Source organism: Dendrobates tinctorius, unplaced genomic scaffold (assembly GCF_039654945.1).
Source record: "Dendrobates tinctorius isolate UK_male_01 unplaced genomic scaffold, ASM3965494v1 ptg000016l, whole genome shotgun sequence".
Lineage (NCBI taxonomy): Eukaryota > Metazoa > Chordata > Amphibia > Anura > Dendrobatidae > Dendrobates > Dendrobates tinctorius.
The window spans coordinates 78,761,224-78,775,536 of NW_027361684.1; positions in this window are offsets into that span (position 1 = coordinate 78,761,224).

The window sequence follows — 14,313 nt, forward strand, 5'->3', positions numbered from 1 at the left end:
TATGACCTCTACAAGGTCATTAATAAATATGTTAAAAAGAAGCGGGCCCAATACTGACCCCTGTGGTACCCCACTGCCAACCGTGACCCAGTCCGAGTGTGCTCCTTTAATAACCACCCTTTGTTTCCTATCCCTGAGCCAGCTCTTAACCCACTTACACATATTTTCCCCTATCTCCATTGTTCTCATTTTATGCATCAACCTTTTGTATGGCACTGTATCAAAAGCTTTTGAAAAGTCCATGTACATCACATCCACTGCATTCCCTTGGTCCAGTTCGGAACTTACCTCTTCATAAAAGCTTATCAGATTAGTCTGACAGGATCGGTCCCTCGTAAACCCATGTTGATATTGGGTCATGAGGGTATTCTTCTTCAGATACTCCAGTATAGTATCTCTTAGAAAACTCTCCAGGATTTTACCCACAGTTGAGGTTAAACTTACTGGCCTATAATTTCCAAGTTCAGTTTTTGTCCCCTTTTTGAATATTGGCACCACATTTGCCATACGCCAGTCCTGTGGTACAGACCCTGTTATTATAGAATCTTTAAAGGTTAAAAATAATGGTCTATCTATGACTGTGCTTAATTCCTGCAGTACTCGGGGGTGTATCCCATCCGGGCCCAGGGATTTGTCAATTTCAGTGATTTTTAGACGCCGCTGTACTTCCTGCTGGGTTAAGCAGGTGACATTTAATGGATAATTTTTTTTATCACTGATCATGTTATCCGTCATGGGATTTTCTTGTGTAAATTCTATTGAAAAAAGTCATTTAGCATACTGGCTTTTTGCTCATCCTCATCCACCATTTCACCCAGACTATTTTTAAGGGGGCCAACACTATCATTTTTTAGTTTCTTACTATTTATGTAGTTAAAAAATATTTTGGGATTATTTTTACTTTCTCTGGCAATGAGTCTCTCTGTCTCAATCTTTGCTGTCTTGATTTGCTTTTTACAGAATGTATTTAATTTTCTGTATTTATTCAATGCCTCACTACTACCTACTTGCTTTAATTCTCTAAATGCTTTATTTTTGTCACTTATTGCGCCCCTTACAGCTCTATTTAGCCATAATGGTTTCCTCCTATTTCTAGCATGTTTATTCCCATACGGTATATATTGTGCACAGGTCCTATTCAGGATGCTAATAAACGTCTCCCATTTTCTTTGTGTATTTTTATGTCTCAGGATATCGTCCCAGTTAATTGCACCAAGATCATCTCTCATCCGTTGGAAATTTGCTTTCTTGAAGTTTAGTGTCCTTGTAACCCCTCTACTACACATCTTATTAAAGGATATATGAAAACTTATTATTTTGTGATCACTATTACCCAAGTGACCTCCAACCCTTATATTTGATATGCGGTCTGGCCTGTTGGTTAATATCAGATCTAGCAGTGCGCCCCCTTTCATTGGGTCCTGAACCAGTTGTGAAAGGTAGTTGTCTCTCATAGTTTTCAAAAACCCATTACCTTTGCCGAAACTGCAGGTTTCGGTTCCCCAATGTATTTCAGGGTAGTTGAAGTCCCCCATAATAATGACTTCTCCTTGAGTCGCTGCTTCATCTATTTGCTTTATGAGGATATTCTCGATTGCTTCCATTATTTTTGGAGACATAACAAACCCCTATCAGTAATTTATTTTTTCCCCATCCCCTTATCTCCACCCACAGGGACTCTACATTTTCATTAGATTCATATATATTATCACGCAGGATGGGTTTTAAGGATGATTTTACATATAAACTAATGCCTCCCTCTTGCTTATTTGTACGGTCATTTCTGAACAGACTATAGCCCTGTAAATTAACAGCCCAGTCATGGCTCTGATCCAGCCATGTCTCAGATATCTCCACCATGTCATAATTATGTTTCAACAAAATAAATTCTAATTCTAATTCCTCCATTTTGTTGGCGAGGCTTCTGGCATTAGTATACATGCACTTTATGTATCTCTCTGTACCTCTATTCTTTCCTAAATTATTAACTGTTCTAACCCCACCCCCAATTTCATTATTTGTGCCCAGGTTTCTATCTGCACTGCCTTCCCCTCCTATAAAAGTCCCTATTTTAAACACTCCTCCAACCTTCTAGCCATTTTCTCCCCCAGCACAGCTGCACCCTCCCCATTGACGTGCAACCCGTCCCTAACGTAGAACCTGTAGCCAACTGAGAAGCCGGCCCAGTTCTCCAGGAACCCAAACCCCTCCTTCCTACACCAATTCCTGAGCCTCTTATTAACCTCCCTAATCTCCCATTGCCTCTTTGGCGTGGCATGTGGTACAGGAAGCATTTCCGAAAATACCACCTTGGAGGTCCTTGCTTTAAGCTTGCAGCCTAATTCCCTGAAATCATCTTTAAGGACCTCCCACCTACCTCTAACTTTGTCATTTGTGCCAATGTGCACCATGACTGCTGGGTCCTCACCAGCCCCTCCCAGTAATCTGTCAACCCGATCAGCAATGTGTCAGACTCGAGCGCCAGGTAGGCAGCACACCGTTCAACGATCCCTGCCTTTGTGAAAGATTGCCCTATCTGTTCCCCTAATAATTGAGTTCCCCACTACCAGCACCTGTCTGGCCTGCCCTGCTCTCCTATTTCCCCCCTTACTGGAGCAGACACACCTCCGGCTTTCAGAGGACATGCCTTGCTGCAGCAGTGCTACTCCTGCACTAACACTCCCCTCATCTGCCAACTTAGCAAACTTATTGGGGTGTGACAGATCAGGACTAGCCTCCCTGGTGCTCCTCCCTCTACCCCGCTTTCTGTCACCCAGCTAGCTGCTTCACTGTCCTGCAGCTCCAACCTAGCATCCCCACTCATCTATCCCATTGAGTGTCTGCTCAATGAGCAGAAGACTCCATTCCATATTGTCTATGGATCTCAGTGTTGCCAGTTGCACATTTTGATCCAGTATCTGGGCTTCCAAATGCACAACGTGCTCACATCTCACACGGCAGTATGCACCCTCGACCGGCTGTTCAAGGATTTCATACATGCGGCAAGACGTACACTGGATGGCATTGGCAATTATGGTGCTCAAAACCACATTCAAGAAGTTTATTAACCCTTCTGGTGCTTCACAGGAATTTTTGGAATGCTTAAAAAAATGAACATTTAACTTTTTTTTAACAAAAAATGTCTTCAGATGCAAATTTTTTTTCCCAAGGGTGACAGGAGAAATTGGACCCCACAAGTTATTGTGCAATCTGTACTGAGTACGCTGATACTTCATATGTGGGGGTAAACCACTGTTTGGGTGCATGGCAGAGCTCGGAAGGGAAGGAGTGCCATGCCGCATTTGGAGAGCCCCTCCCTGATGTGCCTAAACAGTGGAAACCCCCCACAAGTTACCCCATTTTGGAAAATAGACCACCCCAAGGAACTTATCTAGATGTGTGGTGAGAACTTTGAACCCCCAGGTGTTTCACTAAAGTTTATAATGCCCGAGCGTGAAAACAAAAAATCATATTTTTTCCACAAACATAATCCTTTAGTCCACAATTTGTTATTTTTCTAAGGGTAACAGGAGAAATTGGACTCCAAAAGTTGTCCAATTTGTCCTGAGTACAATGATACCCCATATGTGGGGTGGACCACTGTTTGGGCGCATGGCAGAGCTTGGAAGGGAAGGAGCGGCGTTTGACTTTTCTATGCAAAAATTGGCTGTAATAAACATCTGACACCATGTCTTGTTTGGAGAGCCCCTGATGTGCCTAAACAGTAGAAACCCCCCACAAAAGACACCATTTTGGAAACTAGACCCCCCAAGGAATTTATTTAGATGTGTGGTGAGCACTTTGAACCTCCAAGGGCTTCACAGAATTTTATAACGTAGAGCCGTAAAATTAAAAAAATCTCATTTTTTCCACAAAAATGATTTTTTCACCCCCAATTTTTTATTTTTCCAAGGGTAACAGGAGAAATTGGACCCCAAAAGTTACTGTGCAATTTGTACTGAGAATGCTGATACCCCATATGTGGGGATAAACCACAGTTTGGGTGCATGGCAGAGCTCAGAAGGGAAGGAGCGCCGTTTGACTTTTTAAACGCAAAATTGGCTGGAATTGAGATCGGACGCCATGTCGCATTTGGAGAGCCCCTCTCTGATGTGCCTGAACAGTGGAATCCCTCCACAAGTGACCCCATTTTGGAAACTAGACACCCCAAGGAACTTATCTAGATGTTTGGTGAGAACTTTGAACCCCCATTAGTTTCACTAAAGTTTATAATGCCCGGGCATGAAAATGAAAAAGATAGAGGCAAAAAGTAGCACACAACAGTATTAGTGTCATATGGGAAATTTGTAAAAGGTACAAACAATATGTATTACCCCATATGTATCTACTGTGGACTGTAGTAAGACCAATTGTCAAAATTAGCATAGAAAAGGGGAGGGAAGAAAACACTTCCTGGACAACAAATAAAGGTCAAAATTATAAAATTGCTTTAATGGACACAGGGCAAGAAACAATACAACATGTTAAATTTGCTGATAACTTGTCAAAAAGACATCAGGACACCGATACCCACACATGCTGCTTCAATAAATCTCTAAGAGTGGACACACATGGTAGGGGACCATCATATAGGTCAAGTAGGCAAAAAAATGCTCAAAAGTTTGTACTTATATCACAAGAGTCATTAATACAGATACCCAAACCCTAAGAACCATATGTCCTACATTACCTTATATGTGCAAGTGCATGCAGACAGGTGAGGGATTCCGGTGCCTGTCTGCATGCACTTGCACATATAAGGTAACGTAGGACATATGGTTCTTAGGGTTTGGGTATCTGTATTAATGACTCTTGTGACATAAGTACAAACTTTTGAGCATTTTTTTGTCTACTTGACCTATATGATGGTCCCCTACCATGTGTGTCCACTCTTAGAGATTTATTGAAGCAGCATGTGTGGGTATTGGTGTCCTGATGTCTTTTTGACAAGTTATCAGCAATTTTAACATGTTGTATTGTTTCTTGCCCTGTGTCCATTAAAGCAATTTTATAATTTTGACCTTTATTTGTTGTCCAGGAAGTGTTTTCTTCCCTCCCCTTTTCTGTGAAAATGAAAAATCATATTTTTTCCACAAACATGATTTTTTATTCCACAAATTTTTATTTTCCCAAGGGTAACAGGAGAAATTTGACTCCAAAAGTTGTTGTCCTATTTGTCCTGAGTACGCTGATACCTCATATGTGGGAAGAACCACTATTTGACTACAGACAGTTCTCCATCCTCCTCCTTCTTGACCTGTCCTCTGCCTTTGACACAGTTGACCACTTCCTACTGCTACAGATTCTATCTTCCCTTATCATCAAAGACCTTGCCCTGTCCTGGATTGCCTCATACCTTTCTGACCGCTCCTTCAGCGTTTCCCACTCCCATACTACCTCCTCGTCCCGCCCCCTCTCTGTTGGAGTCCCCCAAGGCTCTGTCCTGGGGCCCCTACTTTTTTCCACCTATACTCTTGGCCTAGAACAACTCATAAAGTCCCATGGCTTCCAGTACCAACTGTATGCAGATGACTCTCAGATCTACCTCTCTGGCCCAGATGTCACCTCTCTGCTGTCCAGAATCCCGGAGTGTCTATCAGCTATATCCTCCTTTTTCACCTCTCGCTTCCTAAAACTCAACGTAGACAAAACTGAACTCATTATCTTTCCTCCATCTCAAGTATCTTCCCTACCCGATCCATCTATTATGGTAAACGGCATCACACTCTCTCCAGCACGTGAAATCCGCTGCCTCGGAGTAACTCTCGACTCTGCCCTGTCCTTCAAACCACACGTCCAATCTCTTGCCACCTCCTGTCGCCTCCAACTCAAAAATATTTCCAGAATCCCTCCCTTCCTCAGTCCTCAATCTAATAAAACTCTTGCACATGCCCTCATCATCTCCCGCCTTGACTACTGCAACACTCTCCTTTGTGGCCTCCCTGCTAACTCTCTTGCAGCACTCCAGTCTGTCCTCAATTCTGCTGCCTGACTAATCCACCTCTCTCCGCGCTAATCCCCTGTCTCCCCCCTCTGCAAATCTCTCCATTGGCTCCCAATTCCCCAACAAATCCAGTTCAAACTACTAACATTGACCTACAAAGCCATCCACAACCTTTCCCCTCCTTATATCTCTGAACTAATCTCCCAATATATTCCCTCACGTAATCTTCGATCCTCCCAAGACCTCCTACTCTCCTCCACACTTATTCATTCCTCACACAACCGCCTCCAAGATTTCTCCCGAATATCCCCTATCCTCTGGAATGCCATGCCTCAACACGTCCGATTATCCACCACCCTCGGATCCTTCAAACGGAACCTGAAAACCCATCTTTTCAGGAAAGCTTACAGCCTGCAATCATCATTCTGCCGCCTCACCACCACCTGAGCTGCCGCCTCATCACCACCAGAACTGCTCCACCCCCGACCTTCTGTCTCTTCCCCACTATCCCATAGAATGTAAGTATGCAAGGACAGGGTCCCCTCCCCTCTGTACCAGTCTGTCATTGTAAATTTGTTTACTGTTAACGATATCTATAACTTTGTATGTAACCCCCCCCTTCTCATGTACAGCACCATGGAATTAATGGTGTTATATAAATAAATAACAATAATAATATTTGGGCGTACAGCAGAGCTCAGAAGGGAAGGAGCACCGTTCGACTTTTTCAAAACAAAATTGGCTGGAACTGAGATCGGCGCCATGTCGCATTTGGAGAGCCCCTGATGTGCCTAAACAGTGGAAACCCCTCACAAGTGACCCCGTTTTGGAAACTAAACCCCTTAAGGAACTTATCTAGATGTGTGGTGATTTTTTAGCCCCCAATTTTTTATTTTCCCAAGGGTAACAGAAGAAATTGGACGAAGAACTACTCTTCACTGAATTTTTGGGCTGACCTAGTTGACCGCTTCATGGACTCATGGACTAGGGAGCTCTTGCCTTCTTCATCTCTCTACTCCAGTGGCCACTCCTCACAATGGACTTCTACCTGGGCTGGCATTGCTAGTTAGGCTCTTTGCTACCAGCAACAAACATTTGAGTGACTGTGCACCTCAAAGGCATTGGGCCGGAAACCTTCCTGTCATAAATTTATTATCTCAGGTCATTTATGACCCAGTGATACGTTCATTTATCTATACCCTTGTTACCAGTTATGCGGCATTCACATCTCAATCTTCCATCTGGTTGTTTGTGTATTTGATTCTAATATGCACCAGGTGCATTACAGCACTGATATTACCTTTCTACCATTTTTCTTTTCATTTTTCATTGTGTCCCACTTATTGTTTGCATTCCTTGTAACTTTTACCAGGTCTGCCACCATTGGGTCAACCAGAGCTTTTCTGAGACATCTGTTTTTATCCTTTACATAATAGTTATTTTGATGGACACATGCATGTCCCATCACCGGGATCCACAACATCATTGCTGGACACGGACTTTGGATTTTGACTGGCTCTGGACTTCTTTGTGAAATAGGGGTGCCCAGTTCGCATCACATTTGCATATCAACTGTCTATGTTTTTGTTTCCCCTTTCTTTTGGGGAGGGGGGGTTGGGGGTTTGGTGGGTGGCCCTCATATGAAGAATATCACCAGCTCACCAAGTAGTTCTACCTCACTGGCCGATCTGAACCCTGGCTCTGACTCCTGGGCAATTTGGTTCTTGTGTCTCTTCATGGTGCCCCCCTGAGGTTTATATGCACCCCCACCCTCACTTTATTTTATTCCCCTGATGAAGCTGCACTTGCAGCAATACACATGAGGCTTTCTACACTCTGTCCCTGGGCTGACTGCTCATCATGGCACATTTTGACTACATGGCCTCATCACTGGGCAGCACCTGATGGTGATATTCTTATTATAACATATGACTTATATTTTTTCTCTCTAACCACCTGCCAGTTCTTTCCAGCCTCACTTCTTAATAACTGGATATTTCACTACATCTTCCCCATATCTGTGCTCTTGCCTGTGGTTTGACAATAAATGGCTTCACCCAACCACTAACCATGAGTGGAGAAAAAGTTTTGGTGTTATCATTCATATTCTCTGAAAAAAAGCCAAGAAAGCAAAAATTTTGCCAGGGTATATAAACTTTTGAGCACAACTATATGTGGAATATACCATTAACTATACAAACAACATACACGCAATATGTAATCTATAACTATGCAAGTACTACATATTCCATTAAACTATACATAAATACTTATGCAATATGTAATTTTTAAATAAAGAAATATGTACATATATATATAGCTCTGGTAAAAAGTACGAGACAACTGCAAAATTTTCAATTTGTCTGATTTTTCTCTTTATAGGTATATTTTTGAGTAAAATGTAAATTGCTCTTTTATTCTATAAACTACTGACAACATGTCTTCGAATTTCCAAGCACTAAATTTTGTATTTATTTTCAGAAAATGAGAAATGGTCAAAATAACAAAATTGCAGTGCTTGCAAACCTCAAATAATGCTAAGAAAATAAGATCATAATCATTTAGAAACAACAATGCTAATGTTTTAACTCAGGAAGAGTTCAGCAATCAATATTTTGTGGAGTGGAATAGCCATGATATTTAATCACAGCTTTCACACGTCTTGGCATGCTTTCCACCAGTCTTTCACGCTGCTTTTGGGTGACCTTCTGCCACTCCTGGTACAAAAATGTAAGCAGTTCTTTGTTTGATGGCTTGTGACTATCCATTTTCCTCTTGATTACATTCCAGAGGTTTTCAATGGGGTTCAGGTCTGGAGATGGGGCTGGCCATGACAGGAATTTGATGTGTTGGTCCTTCATCCACACATTGATTGACCTAGCTGTGTGGCATGATGCATTGTCCTGTTGTAAAAACCAGTCCTCAGAGTTGGGGAACATTGCCTGAGCAGAAGAAATAAACTGTTTTTCCAGGATAACCTTGTATGCGGCTTGATTCGTACATCCCTTGCAAAGATTAACCTGCCCAATTCCAGCCTTGCTGAGGCATCCCCAGATCATCACCGATCTTCCACCAAATTTCACAGTGGGTGCAATACACTGTGCCTTGTATGCCTCTCCAGGTCTCTGTCTAACCATTAAAAACATGCAAAACACAAGCCGCGGAGACACCATCACATGTTTCTCAACGCAAGCAATGACTAGCCAGGTCTTTCCCCGGGAAGGAACAACCACGGGAAGGGCAGTCTCCAATGAAGGAAACCACCTATGCCAAAACATGGTATCCATCCACAGACAGTTGTTTCGGGGTTTTGCCCCTCATCAGTGTGGAGTAGGAAACTGGCCAGTAGGAGCAATGCCTAGTAGAAGACTGTGAAAAATGAGGATGAATGAACTCATGGAGATCAACATCCAACACTGCGGAGACACCATCACATGTTTCTCAACACAGTGATTCTAGAGCAATGCCCCATCCCTTATGGGAAATATGTAAAACATGCAAAATACAAGCCGCGGAGACACCATCACATGTTTCTCAGCGCAAGCAATGACTAGCCAGGTCTTTGCCCAGGAAGGAACAACCACGGGAAGGGCAGTCTCCAATGAAGGAAACCACCTATGCCAAAACATGGTATCCATCCACAGACAGCTGTTTCGGGCTATTGCCCCTCATCAGTGTGGAGTAGGAAACTGGCCAGTAGGAGCAATGCCTAGTAGAAGACTGTGGAAAATGAGGAGGAATGAACTCATGGAGATCAATATCCAACACTGCGGAGACACCATCACATGTTTCTCAACGCAGTGATTCTAGAGCAATGCCCCATCCCTTATGGGAAATATGTAAAACATGCAAAACACGAGCCGTGGAGACACCAACACATGTTTCTCAATGCAAGCAATGACTAGCCAGGTCTTTCCCTGGGAAGGAAAAACCACGGGAAGGGCAGTCTCCAATGAAGGAAACCACCTATGCCAAAACATGGTATCCATCCACAGACAGCTGTTTCGGGGTATTGCCCCTAATCAGTGTGGAGTAGGAAACTGGCCAGTAGGAGCAATGCCTAGTAGAAGACTGTGAAAAATGAGGATGAATGAACTCATGGAGATCAACATCCAACACTGCGGAGACACCATCACATGTTTCTCAACGCATTGATTCTAGAGCAATGCCCCCATCCCTTATGGGAAATATGTAAAACATGCAAAACACATGCCGTGGAGACACCATCACATGTTTCTCAATGCAAGCAATGACTAGCCAGGTCTTTCCCCGGGAAGGAACAACCACAGGAAGGGCAGTCTCCAAAGAAGGAAACCACCTATGCCAAAACATGATATCCATCCACAGACAGCTGTTTCGGGGTATTGCCCCTCATCAGTGTGGAGTAGGAAACTGCCAGTAGGAGCAATGCCTAGTAGAAGACTATGAAAAATGAGGATGAAAGAACTCATGGAGATCAACATCCAAAACTGCGGAGACACCATCACATGTTTCTCAACGCAGTGATTCTAGAGCAATGACCCCATCCTACTGGCCAGTTTCCTACTCCACACTGATGAGGGGCAATACCCCGAAACAGCTGTCTGTGCATGGATACCATGTTTTGGCATAGGTGGTTTCCTTCATTGGAGACTGCCCTTCCCGTGGTTGTTCCTTCCCGGGGAAAGACCTGGCTAGTCATTGCTTGCGTTGAGAAACATGTGATGGTGTCTCCGCTACTTGTGTTTTGCAAGTTTTACATATTTCCCATAAGGGATGGGGGTATTGCTCTAGAATCACTGTGTTGAGAAACATGTGATGGTGTCTCCGCAGTGTTGGATGTTGATCTCCATGAGTTCATTCATCCTCATTTTTCACAGTCTGTCTAACCATTAGACGACCAGGTGTTGGGCAAAGCTGAAAAGTAGACTCATCAGGGAAAATTACCTTACTCCAGTCCTCTATGCTATGGTTTAATCCTTAAGGTCTTTGGAAAACTTCAGCCTTGCTCTCTTTTGCTTTTCACTGATGAAAGGCTTTTTCTAGCTTTACATGACTTGAGCCCTGCCTCTAGGAGCCTGTTACGATCTGTTCTTGCCGTGCACTTCACCCCAGCTGCCATTTGCCCTTCCTTTTGTAGGTCACTTGATGTCATTCTGTTGTTGCTGAGTGGCATTCAAATAAGATGACGGTCATCCCGGTCAGTGGAGAGTCGTTTTCCCACTCTGCCATTTTGAAGCTTTGTTGTCCCCAATGTCTGCTGCTTGACTTTGTTGTAATGGACTTCTGTCTTAGAAATTTTGAGGATGGAGGCAACATGATGCTCACTGTATCATTAAGTAGAATGACGTGTACTCTGGTTGGAATTCAACTGACATTGGAATGGAATGGCTATCAGACATGTCGAGAAGCTGATTTTTTATAAAACCGAGCAGTGGTCTCTTAATTTTTACTCTCTCTCTCTCTCTCTCTCTATATATATATATATATATATATATATATATATATATACATACTGATCAGCAAGTTATCTATCCTAGATGAATATTTCTTTTAACTGGACAACACCTTTAAACGAAACATCGAAATGTGCTGTTAATATACATCTGACGTATACCTTTCCTAAAGAAGATCCTTTACTGTTATTCTCAAATGACTAAATTCACAATATTTATTATTGCAACCAGCAGGAATAAAACACTCAGGCCCTTATTCATCAAGACTGGCATTGTTCACACCAGTCCTGATTAGGAGACGTGCTGGAGTCAGATGCTCCCATTTCATTAAGAGTTGCCTGTTTGACAAATGATGTTTGGTTCCATGTGCGCACTGTCACAAATATTACTCCAGTTGATGACATCCCCGACCCACTCCAGATCCACCCACGTTATAAGAAAAATGTGAAAATGATGGCAAACTGCCAAAAGTTTCAAAATGTTTAAGCAGACTTGCGTTGGGCCATAAATGTTGTGACTTTTCCAAGCTTTTTACACCAGAATTCTGGCATAAATGCTTTGATGAACACAAAACTTGTTAAACAATAAGGTGTTGCTGCCCTCCCCAAAAAGTGAAAGCTTTTTATGGTTGACAAATCCATCTAGTCTTTTTGAGTGGGCAGTTCCTCTTCATCAGTATTCTGCTAGCATTATGTGTGTTGGAACTTTCTTTCCCTACAATTCCCAGTCTGCATCATCCAGTGTCTGGCATGTCCGTAACTGAAAACCCACCTTTCTGTTATGCATGTAAGCTGTTTGAATAGGAGCAAAGAGACAAAGATTTGACTCCACTTTCTGTAATCCATATTGGGGCTTCTGCTTTTAGAGAAAGATTGCTTCTGACAGCAGGAATTAGAAAGCAAGCAAAAGCAAGAGAGAAACATAAGCAAGATACATAGTGTTTTTTTACAATATACATAAAACCCACAAAACATTATACAAAAAGTCAGCATTGGGAAACAGACTAATATGTTTGGGGGCCTTACAACTTTCCCACAACACATGATGTTGAGGAAGAGGAGGACACGGCCTATTCAATTCCAATGACCAATCCTACTGTTCTCCCTTGCAATAGTCTGGCAGCGACTCTCTGTAAAGAGTTGCAGAGTGGTCTTCATGCCTGAGTTCCTGTTTGCTTGCGCTTTGGCACTTTACAGACAAATGTTGTCCTAGTGTAGGGGGATCGACGAGGCAGCGGGTACCTGCGTGCTGGGTCTGGAACTAGAGAGGCTGCATCCACTGTTCCTGGGGGGGGAAGCCTCAGTGAGGCGGACATTCCCCTGTTGCCTGGGGGAAGCTCTAGAGAGGAGGGGTTTTCTGATGTTGGAGGAGAAAAAAGAGAAAGCACGCGAAAGAGATCAGTTTTGTGCCCTGGCAGAGCAGCACGCAGACAGGTGAGTGGTGCGCTCCACTCTTCATCCTGACACAGAGTAATGGCACTGTGACAGGCCAGGCTGCAAGTGATCAAAAGGGCAGGGACTGCTGTGCTGAGGGAAGCAGTGTGTCCAGCAGTAATTTGCAGCAGAGCCGTGCAGAGCTGAGTCGTGTAGAGCCATGTACACAGAGCAGAGCCGAGCCGGGTGTTGAAGCAGCCACAGAGAGTTGTGCTCTGGCCAGAAGCAACAGCGACAAGCAGATCAGTGTCGCCTGCCACCAACAGCGGGGACCAGGGAGTTTCGGCGGGAATATGCAGCATGCAGGAGGTCAGTGTCAGTGCTCCCACCCCGGGGTATCTTGAGAGAGCAGGCCTAAGTCTTAGAGGCCATAGTGCCATTGCCAGAGACTGTTGTCAGAGTCTTGTACCGACACCGCTGACACCACTGACTGTTAGTCACAGGGTCTGTGGACGGAGCATAGTAATGCGCCCATACCAACCGGAGAGGCTGGTCACTCGTTTTGAACTTTGTCTTGATCAGTTCGCATACAACTGCCACATAGAGAAAACTCCTGTACGGGACAGAGACATTGTCTTCTCCACTTCTATGCCTTTCGGACCCAGGACCGGCTTCAGGACCACGAGGAAATACCGCCAGCGCCAGGACTCAGGATGCCATCTTCTCCAGGACTAAGTCAGAACCCCTCCGCGCCACAGCCTTGGCGCCACCATTTACCCCCCAGGAGATTTGCTGCTGATTTCGCCAGATTGATAAGTCTGTTACCCCTGAATGTATTGTTTTAATTACCAGTTTTGTTTTTGTGTTCAAATCCACAACTTGTCATATTAAGGAAACTTCCTCGCTATTTCCCCCTGCGTGGAGTGTCCATTGTAGAATTAAATCCCCTGTTAAACCTTGCTCTGCCTAAGATCCGTTACTGCATCCCACGTTCCTGCGATTTAAACACTACAGTAGTGTGATGTTAGGTATGAAGCATATCACATTCAGTTGTAGGCTGCAGGCCTCCACTATATCCAGGATTACATCCTCAGGAGCTATCGCAAACAGTTCAGGGGACATCAAGTTCTCTAAAACAGGCAAACATTTATTTGTTAATTCAAGGCCATCAGTAATAGGTTAATGCATTTATTTGGTAATTCAAGGCCATCAGGGATAGGTCAAAGCATTTCATGTTTCTTCCTTCCCTAGTACAGTAGCACTTCAGCCCTGCCACTCATTCGTGCAGGACTACCCCAAAACTCACTGACTAAAACAGCCTCAGGGATATCTCTTCCACTCCGGCAGAGCACCCAGGACCGACCACCTGCCCCCCATGTAATTCCACAACCATTGAGATGTCAGAAGACCAAGCCTGCTCATTGGTACCTGGCCCAAACCCTAGGCTCCAGATGTTACAGGAATGTCCATCAGGGAATTCAATATGGCCTCCCACTACCTCGAATGATTGGTTCATGCTGCTCCTAGCAGACCAATGCAACTGAACACTGCACTTCTCTAA